The following is a 25,275-nucleotide window of genomic DNA, read 5'->3' as shown; positions in this document are numbered from 1 at the left end:
ATTTTTGTGTACAAGTCTTATACCTCCTTCATTAAATTTATTCCTAAGTATTTTATTCATTTTGATACTATTGTAAATGAAGTTGTCTTATTAATTTCCTTTCAGATTATTCATTGCTAAAATATGGGTATTAGAGTGATTTTCTGTGTTGATCTTATATCCTGTAACTTTGCAGAACTTGTTTATTAGCTCTAAATGGTGTGTGTCTGTGTGTGTGTGTGTGTGTGTGTCTTCTCCAGGATTTTCTACATATAAGATCATGCTATATGCATATAGAGATAGTTTTAGTTCTTTTCCAATTTGAATGAATTTTATTCCTTTTTTGCCTAATTGCTGTGGCTAGAAATTCCATTATAATACTGAAGAAAGTGCTGAAAGCAGGCATCTTCGTTTTGGTTCTGATCTTATGGGCAACAATTTTAGAATTTCATCTTTGAGTATAATTATAAAATGTATACGTGTTCATCTCTCTTAAAATGTTTAAAGTCTATTTTGATTGGACTTCCAGGCAAAATGGCAGAGTGGGAGGTCCCTGAACTCATGTCATCCCATGGATACAGCTAGATGATATTTGCATCAGAGCAAACAACCCAGAAAAGTACCCCAAAGACTGGCCCAACAAACTCCACAACTAAATGTAGAGAAGAGGCCACATCAAAGAGGGTAGGAAAGATGAGGACTTGGTGGGAACCTAAACCCCATGTGTCTGACCATGTGTCATGACCAAGGAGGTAGCTGTGGGTATGGAGAAGGGTGAGAAACAGACTAGTACAGAGAGGAGGCTACAAAAGGAAGAGAAATTCCCATAACATTTGACTTTGAAAATCAGAGGGGTCAAATTTCATGGTGTTTAACAACTAGTGGGACTTAAAGCCTGAAATTTTAAAAAATTAGTGGGCTTGCTTGTGAGAGAGTCTATAGGATTCTAGGAAACTGAGCCCTTGCCACTAAAGATACAGCACAAAAAGGAGTTGGGGGAAATTGGAAGAGGAGGTAAACCATGAGAGACTATGGATTCTGAAAAACAATCTGAGGGTTTTGAAGGGGTGGGGGGTGGGAGGTCGGGGTACCAGGTGGTGGATATTATAGAGGGCACGGATTGCATGGAGCACTGGGTGTGGTGCAAAAATAATGAATACTGTTATGCTGAAAATAAAAAAAAAATTAAAAAAAGATCTAGCACAGCAAACAGCCTGTGGAAATACAGCTTGGAAGCAGCAGTTTGAAAGGTACCCTAGGGCTTATAGGAGGGAGAGTTGGTTACTAATCTCAGAGTTTGCTCAGGGACTTCACCAGGAACAAAGGAACTGGCAGATGTCATTTCTCCCCCCAGCCTGACACTATAAACACACAGCCACCTGCAGGAATCAGTGTACCAGAACTTATTATGTAACTCACTTACATTATGCTCTGTCCCCTTCAGCTAGACCTGTCTCAGTCCCAGTGCTTTGGATACCCTCCCTAAGAAGACCCATGCAAACTTTAAAAACACTGTTTCTCCTGAACTCCTGTGGAGAAGGAGCACACCTTGTTAAAAGTGCCCCCCCCCTTGAAAGGAAAGAAAAATAAAATAAAATGAAAATTGAGAAAAAGGCAAACCATAAGAGACAGTGAACTCTAGGAAACAAACTGAGGGTTGCTGGAGGGGAGGAAGTGGAGGGAAGGGATAATCAGATGATGGGCATTATGGAGAGCACTTGATTACTTGATGTAATGAGTGCTGGGTGTTATATGCAACTGATGAATCACTAAATTCTACCTCTGAAAATAATAGTAAAAAAAAAAAAGACATTAAAAACGTACATCCTTTGCCTGCGCATACTTTGCCAAGCAGCCCAGGCTGGCTCGGGCCTACAGGGTGACTGCACGTCCCCTGTGGGACGGGACCAATGCCCATGCTTGTCAAAATGTGCCCCTGTCCAAATGTGCACACTTTGTGGAGTGCCCCTGTCACCTCTGCAAGCTTTGTGGAGCCCTGCCTCCTGCTGGAGGAGGACCAGTGCTACCTAGTTAAAAGTGTATGTCTGGCAGAGTCCACAGTCTCTTATGGTTCATCTCACCCTCTAATTTCCCCCAATGCACTTTTCCTTTCCTTCTCCTAGTGTCCTCCATATTAAGGTTTTGGAGAGGAGGGGGGTATGGGGTTAGGTGAGCCTGGTGGTGGGTACTAAGGAAGGCACATATTGCACGGAGCACTGGGTGTGGTGCATAAATAATTAATCTTGGAACACTGAAAAAAATTTTTAAAAAGTGTATGTCTGGCCCACTACTTTCAAGAGCAAGAGACATAGTTGACTTCCCGAACACAAATAGAGAGTTAGGCAAAATGAAGAGACTGAAGAATATATCACAAATGAAAGGACAGGACAAAACCATAGCAAAACACCTAAGTGAAAAAGATATAAGTAAAATGCCTGATGGAGAATTTAAAGTTATGATCATAGGGATAGTCACTGCATTTGAGAAAAGAGTGAAGGAAATCAGTGAGACCTTAAGAAGGAGGTAGAAAACATAAAGAACCAATCAGAGATGAAGAAAAGAATAAATGAAATTAAAAATACAGTTGGTAGAATAAATAGCAAGCTGGAAGAATCAGAATAAATTGATGAACTAGAATCCAGAGTAATGCAAAGTAATAAAGCTGAACAAATGGAAGAAAAATGAATTATGCAAAATGAGAATAGACTTAGAGAATGTGGTGACTGCATCCAGTATAATAACATTTGCATTATGGAGATCCCAGAGGGGGAAGAGAGAAAAAAGGGGGAAGAAAATTTATTTGAAGATATAATAGCTAACAACATCCCTAATCTAGTGAAGGAAACATATCCAGATCCAGAAAGCACAGAGACCCCCCAACAAAACCAATGAAAGGGGGTCCACACCAAGACACATAGTAATTACGATGGCAAAAAAGTAGTGATAAAGAAAAAAATTTTAAATCAGCAAGAGAAAAGAAGACAACTACACACAAGGGAAACTCCATAATAAGGTTTTAAGCAGATTTTTCAGGAGAAATTTGCAAGCCAGAAGAGAGTGACATGATATAATCGGAGTTCTGAAAGGGAAAAATCTGCAGTTAAGAATCTCTATCCAGCAAGACTATCATTGAGAACAAAAGGAGAAATAGAGTTGCCCAGACAAACAAAAGATAAAAGATTCCATGACCAGTAAACCAGCCCTAAAAGAAATATTAAAGGGAATACTCTGAGTGGAAAGGAAAGACCCAAAGTGGCAGTATGAAAAGTATGAAACAAAAAAGCAGTAAAAATAAATATTTCTAGAAAAAATCAAAGTATTCACAAAATAAAAATATAAAATATGAAACCATATGCCTAAAATGTGTATGGGGAGGAAGAAGTAAAAATGGGTTCAGACTTCAGGGACCATCAACTTAATATAGACTGCTATATATGGAAGACATTTTATACAAAACTAATAGTAACTATAAATCAAAGACCACTAGTTGCTGAAGGGACATTATTTTTCCCAATAGGTATTCTTTCCTGCTTTGTCAAAGATTGGGTTCATATCTTGGTTTTCTCTTCTGTTCTATTGCTCTATGTGTCTATTTCTGTGCCAGTACCAAACTGTTTTGATCATTTTGATTATTTTGATCACCTTTGTAATAGAATTTGAAGTCTGGAACTGTGATGTCTCTAGATTTACATTTCTTTTGAAGATTGCTTTGACTATTCAGGGCCTCTTGAGATTCCACAGAACATTTAGGATTGTTTGTTGTAGCTCTATAAAAAATGATGTTGGTATTTTGACAGAGATTGCATTAAATGTGTAGATTGCTTTGGGTAGTGTAGAGATTTTTAACAATATTTGTTCTTCCAATCCATGATCATGGAATGTCTTTCAGTTTCTTTGTGTCCTCTTCAGTTTCTTTCATCAGTGTTTTCTAGTTTTCAGATAACAGATCTTTTACCTCTTTGATTAGGTTTATTCTTAGGTGTCATGGTTTTTGGTGCAATTGCAAATGGGATTGATTCCTTGATTTCCCTTTCTGTTGTGCTTCATTCTTGGTGTATAGGAAGTACAACAGATTTCTCTATGTTGATTTTGTATCCTGTGACTTTACTGAAATTGTGTATCAATTCTAGCAAGTTTTTGGTGGAGTCTTTTGGGTTTTCTGTATAGAGTATCATGGCATCTGCAAATAGTGCAAGTTTGACTTCTTCCTTGCTAATTTGGATGACTTTTATTTATTTTTGTTGTATTATTGCTGTGGCTGGGACTTCCAATACTATGTTGAATAAACATGGTGAGAGTGGACATCCTTGTCTTGTTCCTGATCTTAGCGGGGAAGCTTTCAGTTTTTCACCATTGAGTAGGATGTTAGCTGTGGGTGTTTCATATATGGCCTTTATTATATTGATGTTTCCTCTAAACCTACTTTGTTGTTGGTTTTTATCATGAATGGATGTTATACTTTGTCAAATGCTTTTTATGTGTCTACTGAAATGATCATATATTTTTTATCCTTTCTTTTATTGATTTGATATATCACATTCGTATGCAACTATTGAACAATCTGTAGTGTTGGTTGTGATTTCTCCTGTATCATTTGTGAGTTTATTTATTTGGGTCTTTTCATTTTTCTTTTTTGATAACTCTGGCTATAGGATTTATCAGCTTCATTAATTATCTTGAAGAACCAACTCTTGGTTTCATTGATCTGTTCTACTGTTTTTTTGTTCATTTATTTCTATATCAATTATTTCTGCTATAATCTTTATTAATTCCCTTCTTCTGGTGGCTTTAGGCTTCATTTATTGTTCTTTTTCTATCTCCTTTGGGTGTAAGGTTAGGTTGCTTATTTCAGATTTTGCTTTCTTCTGGAGGTAGGCCTGTATTGCTATATACTTCCCTTTTAGGTCTGCTTTTGCCACATCCGAAGGGTTTTGGACTGTCATGTTTTCTTTTTTTTTAAATGATTTTATTTATTTATTTGACAGAGAAACAAAGATCACAAATAGGTAGAGAGGCAGACAGGGTTGGGGGAAGCAGGCTCCCTGCTGAGCAGAGAGCCCAATGCAGGGCTCGATCCCAGGACCCTGAGATCATGACCTGAGCTGAAGTCAGAGGCTTAACCCACTGAGCCACCCAGGTGTCCCTATGTTTTCATTTTTATTTGTTGTGATATATATTTTTAAATTCTTCTTTGATTTCTTGGTTGACCCATTTATTCTTTAGTTGTATGTTCTTCAACTTCCATGTATTTATAGTTTTCCAAATTTTTTCTTGAGGTTGATTTCAATTTTCACAGTGTTCTGGTTAGAAAATATGCATGATATGATCTCGATCTTTTTGTACTTGTTGGGGCCTGATTTGAGGCCCAATATGTGATCTTTTCTGGAGAATGGCCCATGTGCATTTAACAAGTTATGTGTTTCTGTTGCTTTAGGATATAATGTTGTGAATGTATCTATTAAGTCCATTTAGTCCAGTGTGTCATTCAAAGCCATTGTTTCCTTGGTGATTTTCTGCTTAGATGATCTGCCCATTGATATAAGTGGGGTGTTAAAGTCCCCTAATATTATTGTATTATTATCAATGCATTCCCTTATGTTTGATATTAAGTGTTTTATATATTTGGCTGCTCCCATTTGGGGTACATAAATATTGACAATTGTTAGATCTTCTTGTTGGATAGACCCCCCTCCCCCTTTATCATGATACAGTGCCCTTTCTCATCTCTTGTTATAGTCTTTGGTTTAAAATCTAGTTTGTCTGATTGAAGTATTGCTATGCTGGCTTTCTTTTGACTGCTATTAATGTAGTAAATATTTCTCTATCCCCTCACTTTCAGTCTACAGGTGTTCTTTAGGTCTAAAATGAGTCTCTTCTAGGCAGCATTTATTTTTTAATTTTTATTTTATTTAAAATCAATTAATTAACATATAGTGAATTAATACTTTCAGAGGTGGAGTTAAGTGATTCTTCAGTTGCATATAACACTGAGTGGACGTTATATCAAGTACCCTCCTAATGCCCACTCCCCCAACCACTTCCCCTCCAGAAACCCTCAATTTGTTTACTATAGTTAATGAGTCTCTTATGGTTTGTCTCCCTCTCTGGTTTCATCTTATTTTATTTTTCCTTCTCTTCCCCTATGTTTATCTGTTTTGTTTCTTCAATTCCACATATGAGTGAAATCATATGGCATTTGTCTTTCTCTGACTGACTTATTTCCCTTAGCACAGTACCCTCTAGTTCCATCCACTTCATTGCAAATGACAAGATTTCTTCTTTTTAATGGATGAGTAATATTCCATTGGTATATACACCACCTCTTCTTTTTTTTTTTAAGATTTTATTTATTTATTTGACAGAGAGAAATCACAAGTAGGCAGAGAGGCAGGCAGAGAGAGAGAGGAAAGCAGGCTCCCCACTGAGCAGAGAGCCTGATGCGGGACTCGATCCCAGGACCCCGAGATCATGACCCGAGCCAAAGGCAGTGGCTTAACCCACTGAGCCACCCAGGCACCCCACACCACCTCTTCTTTATCTATTCATCTGTCAATGGACATCTGGGCTCTTTCCATAGTTTGGCTATTGTGGATACTGCTGCTATAAACATTGGGGTGCATGTGCCCCTTCAAATCATTATGTTTGTATCCTTTGGATAAATATCTAGTAGTGCAATTGTTGAGTCATAGAGTAGTTCTGTTTGAACTTCTTGTGGAACCTCCATACTGTTTTCCAGAGTGGGTGTACAAGCTTGCATTCACACCAACAGTGTAGGAAAGTTCCACTTTCTCCACATCCTCATCAGTATCTGTCATTTCCTGACCTGTTAATTCTAACCATTCTGACTGGTGTGAGGTGGTATCTCATTGTGTGTGTGTGTGTGTGTGTGTGTGTGTGTGTGTGTGTGTGTGTGTGTTCTCATTGTGGTTTTGATTTGTATTTCCTTGATGCTGAGTTATGTGGAGCATTTTCTCATGTGTCTATTGGCCATTTGTGTCTTCTTTGGAGAAATGTCTATTCAAGTCTTCTGCCTATTTCTTGATTAGATCCTTTGTCCTTTGGGTATTGAGTTTGGTAAGTTCCTTTTAGATTTGGAATACTAGCCCTTTATCTGATATGTCATTTATTGGTAAGTATCTTCTCCCATTCTGTTGGGTGTCTTTTGATTTTTTCAACTGTTTCAATTGCTGTGCAAAGGTTTTTGATCTTGATGAAGTCCCAAGAGTTCATTTTGCTTTTGTTTCCCTTCCCTTTGAGTACATGTCTAGCAAGAAGTTGCTGAGGCTGAGGTGAAAGAGGTTGCTTCCTGTGTTCTCCTCTAGGATTTTGATAGATTCTTGTCTCACATTTAGGTCTTTCGTTCATTTTGTGGTGTGTGTGTGTGTGTGTGTGTGTGTGTGTGTGTGTGTGTGTGTTTGGTGTAAGGAAATGGCCCATGTTCATTCCTCTACATGTGGCTATCCAATTTTCCAAACACCATTTGTTGGAGAGACTGTCTTTTTCTATTGGGTATTCTTTCCTTCTTGGTCAAAGATTAGTCAACCATGGAGTTGAGGGTTCATTTCTGGGGTCTTTTATTCTGTTCCATTGATCTATGTGTTTGTTTTTGTGCCAGTACCCTATTGTCTTAATGATTACAGCCTTGTAATACAACTTGAAGTCTGGAATTGTGATCAACCAGCTTTGGTTTCCTTTTTTCACATTCCTCTGGCTATTTAGAGTCTTTTCTTGTTCCATACAAATTTTAGGATTATTTGTTCCAGTTCTGTGAAAAAAGTTGATGGTATTTTGATAGGAATTGCATTGAATGTGTAGATTGCTCTAGGTACCATAGACATTTTAACAATATTTATTCTGCCAATCTATAAGCATGGAATGTTTTTCCTTTTTTTTGGTGACTTCCTCCATTTCTTTCTAAGTATTCTGTAGTTTTCAGAGTACAGATCTTTTACCTCTTTGGTTAGGTTTATACATAGGTATCTTATGGTTTGTAATTATAAATGGGATCAGTTCCTTGATTTTTCTCTCATCTGTTATAGGTAGCATTGACATGGATCTTGTTTGTTTTTTTTTTTTTTATTCCTTCTCACACCCTATGTCTTTTGATTGGAACATTTAGTCCATTTACATTCAGAGAAATTATTGACAGTTATGAATTTAGTGCCATTTCATTACTTGTTTTGTTATTGTTTCTCGAGATTTTCTCCATTCCTTTCTAGTCCTTTTAGCTGTTGATTTCCCTTTCCCACTCAGAGTCCCCTTCAAAATTTTTCTTTCAAGGATGGTTTAGTGGTCATGAACTACTTTGGTGTTTGTTTTTCTGAGAAACTCTTTATCTCTCCTTCTATTCTGAATGACATCCTTGCTGGATAGAGTATTCTTGGCTGCATGTTTTTCCCATTCAACACATCAAATATATTATTCTACCCCCTTCTGACCTGCCAAGTTTCTTTCTTTTCTTTTTTTTTTAGAATTTTTTAATGTATTTGACAGAGAGAAAGAGACTGAGAGAGAGAGAGAGAGAGAGAGAGATCACAAGCAGGCAGAGAGGCAGGTAGAGGGTGGGGGGAGCCGGCTCCCTGGTTCGGACTCCCAGGGAGTCCGATGTGGGACTCAATCCCAGGACCCTGAAATCACGACCAGAGCTGAAGGCAGAGGCTTAACCCACTGAGCCACCCAAGCGCCCATGGCCTGCCAAGTTTCTGTAGAGAGGCCTGTTACTAAGCTTATTTGTCTTCCCTTTAAGTTGAAGACTTTTTTTTTTTTTTTTGCCTTGATGCTGTTAGGATTTTTGTTTACTCTATATTTTGCAAATTTAATTATTATATCTTTTGGTGGTGTCTAGCTTTTGTTGATTTTGGTGGGAGTTCACACTACCTCCTAGATTGGTTGTCTGTTTTTTCCCCAGATTAGGGGACATTTTCAGCTATAATTTGCTTAAATAAACCTTCTGCCACTTTTCCTCTCTCTTCTGGGACTCTTTTGGTACTAGTGTTATTTTGCTTTACAGAGTCACTGAGTTCACTAAGTCTACATTTGTGATCCAATATTTCTTCCCTCTTCATCTTCATTATTTTCCATAATTTTATCTTCTATATCACACATTCTTTCATCTTCTTCTTCCATCCTTGTGGTCATTACCACCAGTCAGTTTTGTATCTTGGTTATAGATCTTAGGTCTTTTATATCTGCAGTAAGGGACTCCTTCCTTTTATCCTTTCCTCAAGCCCAGCCAACATCCTTATGACTGTTGCTTTAAATTCTGGATCCAGCAGGCGCGCCTGGGTGGCTCAGTGGGTTAAGCCGCTGCCTTCCGCTCAGGTCATGATCTCAGGGTCCTGGGATCAAGTCCCGCATCGGGCTCTCTGCTCAGCAGGGAGCCTGCTTCCTCCTCTCTCTCTCTGCCTGCCTCTCTGCCTACTTGTAACCTCTCTCTGTCAAGTGAATAAATAAAAATCTTAAAAAAAAAATTCTGGATCCAGCATATTACTTATATCTATTTTGAGTAGATTCCTTGCTCTGACCTTTTCTTGTTCTTTCTTTTAGAATGAATGCCTCCATCATGGCATTCTGTCTAGGTCTCTCTATTCTTTTGTTTGTTAGAAAATCCTATTATGGCTCCTGCTCCTGAGATTAATGGCTTTAGAAAGAAGAGGTCATATACTGCTAGGAACTTTTGCTTCAGGAAGTATCTCTGTTGTATGCTGTGTGCGCTCTGCTGCTGTATTTTGGTTGCTCTTTCCCTCAGGTCAGTGCTCTGCAGAGTTTCTCCTTGCCTGCAGTGAGCAGTGTTTGGACTATGGCCAGAGTATGGTGAGTTTTAACTAGGTGTGCTCTGGTCTGCTTGTTACAAGAGACCCAGTGCTATTTCTGTTAGATATGAAGCTTTGCAGAACTATGGTCATTAGACAAGGTGTCTGTGGGGTGGGGTGGGGTTGTGTTGGTCTTCTTGGGGAGGGGCCTGCTGTTCTGGTTCTGAGATACAACTGCCGAGGTCTGGGTGGTGAGGGGACAGGGCTTGGTGTAAGCATTATAGGTCACCACTATTGGTGCTATGCTGCTTACTAAAGTTAGTTTATCCTGAGGGGGAGGGTAGGGAAATGGCTTTAGCCCCCCCTTGTCCTAGAGATGGGAGATTGCATCCATTGCACTCTGGGTAGCCTTATTAGAACAACAAACATTCTCTTGTGTGTCCCAGGCATCCCTCATATCCCTGCCTTCACTCTCTTTGTGTCTGGGCTGTCTGCTCACCTGGCAGCACAGTGCACCTGTTTTCTATTTCAGGCAAGCTGGCTGAGTTTTAAAACAACAAACATTAGCGACCTGGTATAGTGGGGACTGGCACTCCTACTCTGGGGTATGGTCTTGCTATGCTCAGAATGATGCAGGTTTGTCATAGAAGGGCAGTCACACCAAAGTGCAGGGGTGGGAATTTTGGAGTAAAGTGTAGCAAAGAGCTGTTTCCAGGTTAGCCACCCTAAGCAGATGTCTCTGCACCTATGTTGAGTGGCAAAGCAGTGTAATGGAACCCACAGAACCTTTTGTCCCCAGAGATACAATGCCACCTTTTGCAGATGTGGTCCAGAAAGGAGGAACTGTCTCTCCCAGTGCATCCCGCAGGATTTTTGGATCATGCCCTCTGCTACTGGGCTATCAGCCCCCTTCTCCACTGGAGCACTGCAATACCCACTGGCCATGCCGTGGACTACTAAAACTCATCATTGAGCCCTGCTGTTTGTATAAACTCATGAAAATCAGGTCCTCTGGTTTTCCCAGTCAGTGGCTTTGGGGTAAGTGTTTTCCTTGTGCAGTCCCCTGTATGCTCCCCCATCCATTGCCTCTCCCCATGAGCAGGGCTTCCTCACCTCCACAGCACCTGTGATCCTTTTCTCTCCCAAATCAATCTCTGTACCTCCTAACTTCTATGATGTGGCCACCTCTCTCCCTCTGGTTGTGCAGTTTGCTCTGTCAGTCTTCATATTGATCTCTTGGGTATTCAAAATGATTTGATATTTATGTATCTATTTTCAAGAGATGAATCAAACCTAGGGTCCTCCTTATTCCCACCAGTTTTTTTTTTTTTGGTGGAATCTTCTGGTTTTCTATATAGAGTATCACCTCATCTGAAAATAGTGAAATTTTACATCTTTGTTGCCAATTCAGATGCCCTTTATTTCTTTTTGTTGTCTGATTTCTGTGGCTGGGACTTCATATACTATGGTAAATAACTGATGAGAGTGGACATCCCTGTTTTGTTCCTGACCATAGAGAAAGAGCTCTCAGCTTTTCCCATTGACTGAGCTGTGGGTTTTAAATAGATGACTACAATGCTTTGAAACCCGAACTCAATCACAAAAGGAAAGTTGGAAAGAACTAAAATACATGGGAGCTAAGGAACATCCTACTAAACAATGAATGGGTCAACCAGGAAATTAAAGAAGAATTTTAAAAATTCATGGAAACAACTGAAAATGAAAACACAACTCTTCAAAGTCTTTGGGATATAGCAAAGGCAGTCCTGAGAGGAAAGAATATAGCAATACAAGCCTTTCTCAAGAAACAAGAAAGGTCTCAAATACACAACCTAAACCTATACCTAAAGGAGCTGGAGAAAGAAGGGGAAATAAAGCCTAAGCCCAGCAGGAGAAGAGAAATAATAAAGATCAGAACAGAAATCAATGAAATAGAAACCAAAAGAACAGTAGAACAGATCAATGAAACTAGGAGCTGGTTCTTAGAAAGAATTAATAAGATTGATAAATCCCTGGCCAAACTTATCAAAAAGAAAAGAGAAAGGACCCAAATAAATAAAATCATGAACGAAAGAGGAGAGATCACAAGCAACACCAAAGAAATACAAACAATTAAAAAAACATATTATGAGCAACTATATGCCAACAAATTAGATAACGTGGAAGAAACAGATACATTCTAAGAGGCATATAAACAATCAAAACTGAACCAGAAAGAAATAGAAAACCAAAACAAGACACAAAATGAGCAAGGAAATTGAAACAGTAACCAAAAATCTCCCACCAAACAAGAGCCCAGAGCCAGATGGCTTCCCAGGGGAATTCTACCAAGCATTTAAAGAAGAACTAATACCTATTCTCCTGAAACTGTTCCAAAAATTAGAAATGGAAGGAAAACTTCCAGATTCCTTCTATGAGGCCAGCATTACCTTGATCCCAAAACTAGAATAAGACCCCACCATAACAGAGTATTACAGACCAATATCCCTGATGAACATGGATGCAAAAATTTTCACCAAAATACTAGCCAATAGGATCCAACAGTACATTAAAAGGATTATTCACAACAACCAAGTGGGATTTATTCCTGGGCTGCAAGTTTGGGTCAACATCCGCAAATCAATCAATGTGATATAGTACATTAATAAAATAAAGAACAAGAACTATATGACACTCTGAATAGATTCAGAAAAAGTATGACAAAGTATAGCATCCTTTCTTGATTAAAACTCTTCCCAGTGTAGGGATAGAGGGTACATAGGTGATACCCCAATATCATCAATATCATCAAAGTCATCTATGAAAAACCCACAGTGAATATCATTTTCAATGGGGGAAAACTGAGAGCTTTTCACCTAAGGTAAGGAACATGGTAGGGATGGCCACTATCACCACTGCTGTTCAACATAGTACTAGAAGTCCTAGCCTCAGCAATCAGACAACAAAAAGAAATAAAAGGCATTCAAATCTGCAAAGAAGAAGTCAAACTCTCTTTGCAGATGATAATAATTTATGTGGAAAACCCACATATAGACTCCACCCCAAAGTGGCTAGAACTCAAACAGGAATCCAGTAAAGTGGCAGGATATAAAATCAATGCAAAGAAATCAGTTTCATTTCTATACACCAACAATAAGACAGAAGAAAGAGATATTAAGGAGTCGATCTCACACTCACAATTGCACCCAAAACCATAAGATAGCTAGGAATAAACCTAACCAAAGAGGCAAAGGATCTATATTCAGAAAACTGTAGAATACTCGTGAACAAAATTGAGGAAGATACCAAGAAATGGAAAAACAAATATTGTGAAAATGTCTATGCTACCTAGAGCAATCTACACGTTCAATGCAATCTCTGTCAAAATACTATCAATTTTTTCAAAGAAATGGAACAAGTAATCCTAAAATTTGTATAAAACCATAAAAGACTATGAATAGCAAGAGGAATGTTGAAAAGATAGCCAAAGTTGGTGGCATCACAATTCCAGACTTCATGCTCTATTACAAAACTGCAATCATCAAGACAGTATGGTACTGGCACACATAGATCAATTGAATAGAGAACTCAGAAATGGAGTCTCAACTCTATGGTCAACTAATCTTCAACAAACTAGGAAAGAATATCCAATGGAAAAAAGACAGTCTCTTCAGTAAGTGGTGTTGGGAAAACTACATGCAGAACTACATGCAGAAGAATGAAACTGGACCATTTCCATACACCACACACAAAAATAGACTCAAAATGGATGAAAGACCTCAATGTGAGACAGGAATCCATCAAAATCCTTAAGGAGAACACAGGCAGCAACCTCTTCGACCACAACTGCAGCAACTTCTTCCTAGACACATCACCAAAGGCAAATTTTTCAGGGTCTGTTTCTGTCATTTTATTTTATCCTTTGGGCCACAGTTTTCTGGCATTTTATATAGCTTGTGATATTCATTTAAAGATGGACAATAGATAAATATATAAAATCTTTAAAAAAAGATGGACATTAGAATATTATAATATGGCAAGTCTGAAAGTGAGAGTCTCCCCCTTCTCAGGTATAGTAGTCTGCTCAGGCAGCCATAACAATATTTCACAGACTGGGTGGCTTGAATAACAGAAATTTGCTTTCTCACAATTCTGAAAGAAGGAAGTCCAAGAATAGGGTGTTGGAAGTGTTGGTTACTGGTGATACCTCTCTTCCTGGCTTAAAGACTTCCTTCTGAACCCTCACATGGCCTTTCCTCTAGGCACATGCATGTCTGGTATCTATTCATCTCCATAGGACAGCAGTGCTATTAAATTAGATAGCCACCCTTATGCCCCCATTTCACCTTACCTACCTCTTTAGAAGCCTATTTTCAAATACCATTAGGATTTCAAACTATGAATTTGGAAGTGGAACAGTTCTGTCTATAACACCATGGTTTTTTTTTTTCTTTGAAGACTAGTAGTCCATTTGTTTAGTGACCTTTATTTTTTTAAAGATTTTTAAAAATTTTCTTTATTTAACAGAGAGAGAGATCACAAGTAGGCAGAGAGGCAGGCAGAGAGAGCGGGGGATACAGGCTCCCTGCCGAGCAGATAGCCCAATTCGGGGCTCGATCCCAGGACCCTGAGATCATGACTTGAGCCAAAGGCAGTGGCTTAACCCACTGAGCCACCCAGGCGCCCCTGTTCAGTGACCTTTAAAAAATATTGATACAGTTCCTGTCCAAGGTGGTACTGTAGGAAGACCTGAATTCACCTTCTCTATGGAATATACAAAATTACACCTACTTATATTGAAGTTCCTTCTGATAAAGAAATAAGGACTGATGGAACAGCTTATGCATGACAAAAGAGAGATCGGAAAGTGGAACAGTAAGAGAGACAAATACATGGTAACAACCGGAACTTCCACAGCTGACACTGAGCTGTAGTTGGGAAAGATAGTATTAAAGGTTTGGGAACAGATTCATCTGCCTTGGGGAAGAGAAAAAAAAAAAAAGACAGTTTGAAAGAGCATCTGGTTTATAAAAGAGCCGGCCTGGATTGACTTATTTTGCTTAGCATAATACCCTCTAGTTCCATCCATGTCATTGCAAATGGTAAGATTTCACTGGATATTATATGCAACTGATGACTCACTGAACTCTACCTCAGAAACTAATAATAGACTATATATTAATTAACTAATTTTTTTTAAAAAGGAGCCAGCCCTAGAAATTGGTCAGATGGCAGAGGAACTGCTGGATGTGTCTCTGGGTCAGAGGGAATGGAGAGAGCAACAGTTTATGTTCCCCTTCTACCTTGAAAGCACAAAGCAGAGCAGGGTCCAGATACAATAGCTGGCTTGCCATTTCATCAAGCCTCAGATCCTAGCCCACTTTAGCCCTAGATACACTGGGGCACAGGAACAAAGCTGTGGTTTAAAAGAACAACTAGTATATAAATGAGCCATTCCTAGAAATAAACAGCTAGGGAACTGCCTGAACTCTTTCTGGGTGGGAGGGGATACAGTTCCAGTCCAAGGTGGTACAAAGTCAACACTCCTCCTCCATCTTGAAAGCACAGACCAATGCAGTCTGGACGTCCTAACTTGACTGCCCCCTCCGTCTTAGGCACCTAGCATGCAGCAGTCCCATCTATTGTCTAAGGTGGCCACAGTGTGGTGCACAGTGGGATTTGTCTGGTTAACACTCACTATAGCTCCAGCCTTTCTACCAAAACATCCTAGACCTCATAAGGCCCATACCACTTTGTCCTCAGATGGCTTGCTAAACAATGCCCAGTGCAGAGTGCTCAAGAAACTCTTGAATGAAATCTGCTTTGGATCTAGCTGAGAGGGGCTGGAGAAATGGCGGCAGAGCAGGAGGACCTTGGGCTTGTCTCCTCCCATGAAAACAACTAGATAACTATCAAATCATTCTAAATACTCCAGTAATCAGCCCAAAGACAGACACAACAAATTCTGTAACTACAGGAAGAGAAAACACATCAAAAAAGGAAATATTGATATGTGGTTTTGAGGAGAAATGGATCATAAGTGCTGTAGAAGGGAGGGAATCATGGTTGCAAAGAATGAGAGAGAGTAGAGCACATGGGGATACACAGGAGAATATTTTTGAAAGCCATTGGCAAGGAAAACAATAGGGACTGAATTTCAAGAGTTCTGCCAAACAACAGGGCTTAAAGCATGGAATTTAAAAGGTCAGTGGGCCACATTGAAATAGAACCCTGAGGGTATTGTCCTGCTGGGAAGAAGGAAAGTAAACAACCCAGAAGCAGACAGCATGGAAACAGTGACCTGAAAAGCAGTTGGGATACAAGGGTGAGATTATTCACTCTTCTTGGAGTGCTTCCTTGAGAGGCAGCTTTCACAGAGATGCCTCTACAGGGACAAAAGAGTTGGCTGGCACCATTTTCCTCCCCTGGCCCTTAGCATAAACATAGAGCCACCTGTGGGAAGCACTGCAGTGCTGAAACTGGCTGTCTAGCTTGCTTACACCAACTTCCACATCCCTGCACTCTGGGGGGACTGCCCTTCTCAGTCAAGCTTGCCCCAGTCCCAGTGCTATGGACCCCTTCCCAAGAAGACCAACAGAAACCCTTTTTCACACCATATCTCCAGACCAGCAATTTCTGCGGGGCCTCAGTTCTGGTGGAAGTAGCATCAGATCTCACTTAGCAAGCAGACCTAGTTAAAACCTAGTTAAATATCAAACCTAGTTAAAGCTCACCATAGTCTGGTTAAGTACCAAACATTGCCAACTGAAAGCAAGGAGAATCTCTGCAGATGACTGGCCTGAAGGAGAGAGCAGCCAAAACACAACAGCAGAGTGCATCCAGCATACATTAGAGACACTTCTTACAGTGTCAGGCCCTAGACACTACATGGCCTCTTCTTCATGAAGTTATTACTTTCAGGAGAAGGAGACATAACTGGCTTTTGTAAAACACAGAAGAAGGTAGAGACTTAGACAAAATCCCAAGATGAAGGAATTCATCCCAAATGAGAGAACAAGATAAGGCCACAGCCAGAGATCTAAGTGAAACAGATATAAGTAACACGCCTGATGGGGAATTTCAAGGAAAAATCACAAGGCTACTCACTGGGCTCGAAAAAATGGAAGACATCAATGAGACTCTTATTGCAGAGATAAAGGAGTTAAAAAAGAATCAATCAGAAATGAAGAATGTAATAAATGAGATTGGAAACAGTACACCTACAGTGAACAGTAGGGTGAAGAAGAGGAATTAGTGATATAGAAGACAAAATAATGGGAAATAATGAAGCTGAATGAAAGAGAGAAAGAAGACTTATGCTACATGAGAATACACTTAGGGAACTCACTGAATCCATCAAATGTAATAACATTTATATTATCAAGTCAGAAGAAGAGAAAGAAAATGGGATAGAAAATATTTGGGGAACTAAAAGCTGAAAACTTCCCTAATCTGGGAAAGGAAACAGACATCCAGATTCAGGAAGAACTGAGAACTCCCATCAAAATCAACACAAGCAGGACAATACTGACATATACTGTTATTAAATTTGCAAAATATACTGATAAAGAAAACAAAATCTTAAAAGTAGCAAGAAAAAATAAGTCCTCAGCTTATAAGGAAAGACCCAGGATACCTGGAGATTTCCAAAAGAAAGTAGGCAAGACAGAAGAGAGTGGCATGGTATATTCAAAGTGCTGAAGAAGGGAAATCTGCAGCCAATAATGTCCTATCCAACAAGACTATCATTCAGAATAGGACAGATAAAGAGTTTCCCAGACAAACAAAAATTAAAGGACATCGTGACCACTAGGCCAGCTTTGCAAAAAATATTAAGGGGGACTCTGAGTGGAAAAGAAAGTCAAAAAGTGATAAAGATAAGAAAGGATCAGAGAATATCTTGAGAAATAATAGCAAAACAAGTAGTAAATGTCATTGAGTACTTTTCTATCAATAATTATTCTGAATGTAAATGCCCTAAATACTCCAACCAAAATACATAGGGTGTCAGAATGGATAGAGAAATGACCCATCTATGAGAGACTCACTTTAGACCTAAAGACATGCTAATTAAATAAATGGTTATACCTTCTAAACAGAAAATAAACAAGGATGTAGCCAGCCTGCATTAGCACCCCAGAACACACTTGCCCATATCAGGCTTAGCACCAATAATGCAGTCAAGGCACCCCATATAGCTGAGCACCCTGAGACACCCAGAATGTATCCAGTTCACTTTCAGCTATATTGCCATGTTACCCACAGTGTGGAGAGCCCCAAAAGAACACAGTATAGAATCAATTCAGATTCATATGTCCTTCCAGGGCACATTTCACATGGCAAGCCCAGAGATCACAGTGGTCCATGCCCCCTTTAGCTTTGGCTGTCATTTTAGGGTGCCCACTACAGAGTACCCCAAGACCTTCTGACCTGTGTCCCACCTCAGGTCCTGTTGCCCCTTTAGAGCATCCTATATGTGGGAGTCCTGGAAACCCTGGTTTACACCCAGTTCAGCTTCAGCTATCCTGCTAAATTTCCCTTTTAGTTAAGGGCCTTGGAACAAGCTTGCTTGTACCTATTTTATTTGAAGCTTCACTGCCAGGGCACCCACTGAACAGAGACCCTAGGGATCTCCCTTTCCTATGCAGAGAACCCTGAGGCACCAGAGATTGCACCCATTTCACCTTTTGCTTTCATGCCAGGTAAAGAAACCTGACCAGCATCCACTTCAGCCTTAGTTGACCTGACTGGGTGCCCATTGCACAGAGTGCACCCATTTTAGCTTCACCTATCCTGCTAGGGTGCCTTCAGCACTTAGAACCCTAGGACCCCCTGGCCTGTACCAACATTTGCTTTAGTTATTTGGCCAGATGCCAACTGTGTGGCGATCTCTAGACCACCAGGCCATGTGAGCTACAGTTTCAGCCAGCCAGCAAAATTCATCAAACACATGCAGTCTCCATGGGAAACGACCATACACAAGACCATTCCTTCAAGTTAGGTGAAGTGCCTATTTCACCTAATCCATAGAAACAAAGTGAACTAAAATGGGGAATTAGAGGAATATGCTCCAAAGCAAAGAAAAAGATAAAACTTAAGGAAAAAAAAACTAATTGAAATGGAGATAAGTAATATGTCTGATAAAGAATAGTCTTTAGATCTTAATGATCTTAATGATGCACACCTGGTTGTAAGAAGAGTGGAAGAACTCTGTGAGACCTTTGATAAAAATAGAGAAATATGAAAAAGAACCAGAGCTGAACACAATAAATGAAATAATGAAATACTCTAGAGGGAATCAACAGATGACTGGATGCAGAAGAATGTATCAGTGATCTGCAAGACAGAGTAGTTTACAATAAAAAGATAAAATAATTTTTTTAAATGAGGATAGGTTAAGGGCCATTTTGGATAATATCAAGGAAACAAACATTCACATTATAGGAGTCCCAGGATAAGAAGAGAGAATGGGGCAGAAAACTTCTTTGAAGAAACAATAGGTGAAAATGTCTCTAAGCCAGGGAGGGAAATATATACCCAGGTTCAAGAATCACAGAGTTCCAAACAAGATGAACCAAGGAGGGCCATACCATGACACATAATAGTTAAAATGTCAAATGTTACAGATAAAGAGGGTAGAAACATACCTTGACCTAAAGACACTTACAGATTGAAAGTGAAGGAGTGAAAAAAACATTTAACAAGGAAATAGAAGAGAAAAGAAAGGGTAGGGTAACAATAATTATATCAGAGGAAACAAAGTTTAAAATAAAGACAGGACTAAGCGAAAAAGAAAGGTATTACATAGTGATAAAGAGATAAATCCAACAAAAGGATATAACAATTGTAAATATCTATGCACCCAACATAGAGGCACCTAAATACATAAAGTAAACATTAATGGACATAAAGAGAGAAATGCAATAAATAAAATGGGAAATTAATACTCCACTTACATCAATAGATAGATAAATGATAGATAGATGGATAAATAAATTATCCAGGCAAAAAATCAATAAGAAAACAGAGATCATATGTTTGGCCACAAAACAGACTAAAAAAATTTAAGGTTAAAATTATACCATTAATCTTTTATTGCCACAGCAGTATGAAACTAGAAATAAATCACAAGAAAAAAACAACTGGACAAAAACATAAATATGTGGAGGCAAAAGTACATGGTAACTAAACAACAAATGGATCAATAAAGAAATCAAAGAAGAAATCAAAATGTGGAATTTAAGAAACAAATCATATGAACATAGGGGAAGGGAAAGAAAAATAAATAAGATAAAAAGAGAGAAAGAAAAACCACAAGAGACTTTTAACTATAGGAAATAAAGTGTCAGTTGCGGGAGAGGAGATGAGTGGGTGGTGGGGTAACTGAGTGATGGGCAAAAAGGAGGGCACTTGATGGAATGAGCACTGGGTGTTATACGCAACTGATTAATCACTAAGTTCTACCCCCTGAAATTAATAATACACTGTATCTTAACTAAATTGAATTTAAATTAAAAAAATTAAAAACACATAAAGACAAAAATGTAAACAAAATGGACTAATATTTTTAGGATGCCATGAAAGGAGCTCTAACAGGGAAATATAAAGCAGTATAGACCTACCTCATGAAACAAACAAACAAACAAAACAAATAAACAATCTAACCTTACACCTAAAGGGGCTAGAAAAAGAAGAACAAACAAAGCCCAAGGTGAATCAAAATAAGTAAATAAAAAAGGTTGGAGGAGAAATAAATGCCATAGAGACTAAAAGAACAATAGACAAGTATCACTGAAATCAAGAGCTGGTTTTTTATAAAGATAAACAAAATTAATCCTTAACCAGACTCATCAAGAAAAAAGAGAAAGGAGTCAAGTAAATAAATTCAGAAATAAAAACAACTAACACCACAAAAAGACAAAAGATTGTCAGGGAATACTATGAAAAACTACAGGGCAACAAACTGGACAAACTAGAAAAAAAAGAAATAAATTCCTGTAAACATATAATCTTCCAAAAGTGAATCAGGAATAAATAGAAAAGCTAACAGACCAATTACCAGTAACAAAATTGAATCAGTAGTCAAAACACTACCAAAAAATAAAAGTCCAGGATCAGATGGGGTCACAAATAAGTTCTACCAAACACTTAAAGAGTTACTAATTATTCTCCTCAAACTATTTAAGAAAAAAATAGAACAGGAAGAAAAACTTCCAAATACATTTTATAGGGCCAGCATTACTCTCATACCAAAACCAGATAATGACAACACAATAAATAAGACTACAGGCAAGTATCCCTGATAAACACAGATGCAAAAATCCTCAACAAAAATATCAAATTGCACTCAACAATAAAGGATCATTCACCAAAGTCAAGTAGTATTAATTCCAGGGATGCAAGGATGGTTCAATATTTGCAAACCAATCAATGTGATACGCCACAAAAATAAAATGGATAAAGTCATATGATTATCTCAATTGATGTCCCCAAAGCATTTGACAAATTCAACATCTGGTTTGAAAGAAGTATACCACAACACAATAAATATATGAAAAACCCATAGCTAACATACTTGATTATGAAAGACAGAGTTTTTCTCTAAAATCAAGAAAACAAGGACACTTTTATTCAATATAATATTGGAAGTCCTAGCCACAGCAATCAGACAAGAAAAAGAAATAAGCGTCCATACTGGTAAGGAAGAATTCAAGCTGTCACTATTTGCAGATAACCTGATACTATACATAGAAAAACCAAAATAATCCACCAGAAAACCATGAGAAGTAATATATGAATTCAGTATAATTTCAGGATACAATATCAATACCCAGAAATCACTAGTGTTTCTATGCAGTAAAAATAAAGCAGCAGAGAAGTGAAAACAATTTAATTTACAATTGCACCAAAAAGAATAAAATATTTAGGAATAAACTTAACCAAGGAGGTGAATAGCCTATACTCTGAAAACTATAAAACACGGATGAAAAAAATTGAAGATGGCACAAGCAAATGGAAAGATATTCTATGCTCAAATATCAGGAAAACATATATTGTTAAAACTTCCATATTTCCCAAAGAAATCTATAGATTCAGTGCAATTCTTATCAGAATACCAACAACATTTTTCGCAGAACTAGAACAAATAATCCCCAAACTTGTATGGAACCACAAAAGGCCCTGACTAGTCAAAGCAATTTTGAGGAAAAAAGAAAAAAGCTGTAGGTATAACAATTCTGGATTTCAAGATATACTGCAGTAATCAAAACAGTACGGTACTGGCACAAAAACAGACACATAGATCCATGGAATAGAACAGAATCAGAAATAAACCAATGATTTTATGTTCAATTAATCTATGACAAAGGAGGCAAAAATACACAATAGAGAAAAACAGTCTTCAATAAATGATGTTGGGAAAACTGGACAGCTACATACAAAAGAATAAACTGGACTACTATCTATCATTACACATAAAAATAAACTCAAAATAGATTAAAGACCTCAATGTGAGACCTGAAACCATAAAACTCCCAAAAGAGAACCATAGACAGTAATTTCTCTGACATTGGCTACAGCATCATTTTTCTAGATATGTATCCTAAGACAAAGGATATAAAAGCAAAACTAAAATTTTGGAGCTACATTAAAATAAAAAGCTTTTCCAGTGAAGGAAACCATCAACAAAACAAAAAGCCAACCTAATGAATGGGAGAAGATATTTGCAAATCCCTATGTATCTGATAAGGGGTTTATGTCCAATATATATATAGAATGTATATAGGTCAACACACAAATAAACAAACAATCCAATTGAAAAATGTGCTGAGGACCTGAACGTTCTTCCAAAACAGGCCAACAGACACATGAAAAGATGCTCAACTTTACTAACCATCAACTTTACTAACCATCAGGGAAATGAAAATCAAAACCACAATGAAATATCACCTCATACCTGTCAGAATGGGTAAAATAATTAAAAAAAAACACAAGAAACAACAAGTGTTGACAAGGATGTGGAAGAAAAGGAACCCTCATGCACTACTGGTGGAAATGTAAATTGCTGAAGCCACTGTAGAAAACAGTATGGCTGTTCCTCAAAAAATTAAAAATAGAAATATTATGTTGATCCAATAATTTTACTAACTGGTGTTTTAAAAAGATTTATTTATTTATTTATTTATTTATTTATTTGAGAGAGAGAGAGAGAGAGAGAGAGAGAGAATGAGAGAGAGAAAAAGAGCATGAGTGGAGAGGAAAAAGAGCATGGTCAGCGGGAGAAGCAGACTCCGGGCCGAGCAGGGAGCCTGATGTGGGACTTGATCCCAGGACTCCAGGATTGTGACCTGAGCTGAAGGTAGTCACTTAACCAAGTGAGCCACCCAGGCGCCCTCATTAATTGGTTTTTAACCCAAAGACTAGATCACTAATTTAGAAATACATATGCACCCTTGTTTACTGAAGGAACATTTACAATAGCCAGGATATGGAAACAATCTACGCATCCAATGATAGATGAAGAAGGAATGGATATACATAATGGAATATTACTTAGCCATAAAAAGCTGAGATTTTTCCATTTGTAACAACATGTATGGCCCTAGCGCTTATTATGCTCAGTGAAATAATTCAGACTAAGCAGGACAAATACCATATGATTTCACTCATATGTGGAATCTAAAAAACAAAACAAATGAGGAACAAACAGACAAAAAGCAGAATCAGACCTACAAATATAGAGAACAAACTGATGGTTGCCAGAGTGAAGTGGGATGGGGGTATCCAAAATTGGTAAAGGGGAGAGAGAGATATACGCTTCTAGTTATGGAATGAATAAGTCATGGGCATAAAAGACACAGATATAGAAAATCTAGTCAATGACATTGTAATAGTCTTGTACAGTAACAGTCGGTAGCTACACTTGTCATAAGCAGAGCACATCATATAGAGAAGTTGAATCACTTCATTGAACACCTAAAATTAACATTATATGTCAACTATACTAAAAATAATTTAAAAGCAGAGATGATATCTCATGGCAGTGAGAATTATTATCATGAAGAAGTGGTTTTAAAAGCTAGATTGGGGGGCGCCTGGGTGGCTCAGTGGGTTAAGCCGCTGCCTTCAGCTCAGGTCATGATCTCAGGGTCCTGGGATCGAGTCCCGCATCAGGCTCTCTGCTCAGCAGGGAGCCTGCTTCCTCCTCTCTCTCTGCCTGCCTCTCTGCCCACTTGTGATCTCTCTCTGTCAAATAAATAAATAAAATCTTTAAAAAAAAAAGCTAGATTGGGTACAATAGAAAGACTTAATAAAAATGCAGTGTGTTAATTTTCAACTAGGATTGTATGGTCCACATTCTTTGAAAACAGCCATATGAAGGCAAAATTGTTTCTGATGACTTTGGCTGTTAGATTGGCAGCATGATCTCTTCCAGTCCCGTCCATGTTGCTACAAAAGTTGGGTATTCATCCTTTCTGATGGAGGCATAATACTCCATAGTGTATATGGACCACATCTTCCTTATCCATTCATCTGTTGAAGGGCATCTTGGTTCTTTCCACAGTTTGGCGACCGTGGCCATTGCTGATATAAACATTGGGGGACAGATGGCCCTTCTTTTCACGACATCTGTATCTTTGGGGTAAATACCCAGTAGTGCAATTGCAGGGTCATAGGGAAGGCTATTTTTAATTTCTTGAGGAATCTCCACACTGTTCTCCAAAGAGGCTGCACCAACTTGCATTCCCACCAACAGTGGAAGAGGGTTCCCCTTTCTCCACATCCTCTCCAACACACGTTGTTTCCTGTCTTGCTAATTTTGGCCATTCTAACTGGTGTAAAGTGGTATCTCAATGTGGTTTTAATTTGAATCTCCCTGATGGCTAGTGATGATGAACATCATTTCATGTGTCTGATAGCCATTTGAATGTCTTGCATTTTATTTTTATTGAAATTCTTCTATGCCACAACCAGGTTTATTTTAGAATTTGTCAGCACTGTCAGGATCTGGGTCTAAAACTACCCTAGTTTGCAAAACTGATTGAATACTTTAGTTAAGGTTAGAGTAAAATTTCTTTCCAAATCATAAACATATACAAAGATTTTTAAAAATTTGCTTAAACTGTACTTTTTACTGTCATAACTTCTCCATCCCATAAAGCTGGAAGTCTAAATACTGAAACATTAAACTACTATGTGAGAATGAATATTCTAATATTCAAAGTGAAATTGATTAGTTTTTAATGTTCCTGCATATGGAGAGAAAATTCGAAAAGTTTGTTTATAACATTAAGAAAATGCATATCAATATGTTTACACATTTCTGTACAAACCCATTTCTGTCAATATGTTTATACATTTCCTTGTATCAATAAAATTTCTTTATTCATCTATGCCTTTTTCTTAGTAACCTCTATTCAAATAAGATTCTTGTATAGGAATCTTATAAGGTCTCCTCCTTTATTCCTCCTTTTTTAATCTAGAAAGAAATTAATTGTCTTTTGTTTGCAGTATTTGAATTTTTTTACATTGTGTGTGAGGCAAATATAAGCTGTTTGTAGCTGAT

General features: G+C 38.2%; 1 protein-coding gene across 4 annotated transcripts in view; it reads right to left on the bottom strand.

The window, feature by feature from the left end:
* The window catches only part of ZDHHC15 (zDHHC palmitoyltransferase 15), a 1,212,570-nt gene that overhangs the window by 997,016 nt on the left and 190,279 nt on the right, over positions 1-25,275 (bottom strand). The gene's annotated exons all lie outside the window — the stretch shown is intronic.

This window comes from Mustela nivalis (genome assembly GCF_964662115.1).
Source record: "Mustela nivalis genome assembly, chromosome: X".
Lineage (NCBI taxonomy): Eukaryota > Metazoa > Chordata > Mammalia > Carnivora > Mustelidae > Mustela > Mustela nivalis.
This window is presented reverse-complemented; position numbering and strand designations above follow the sequence as displayed.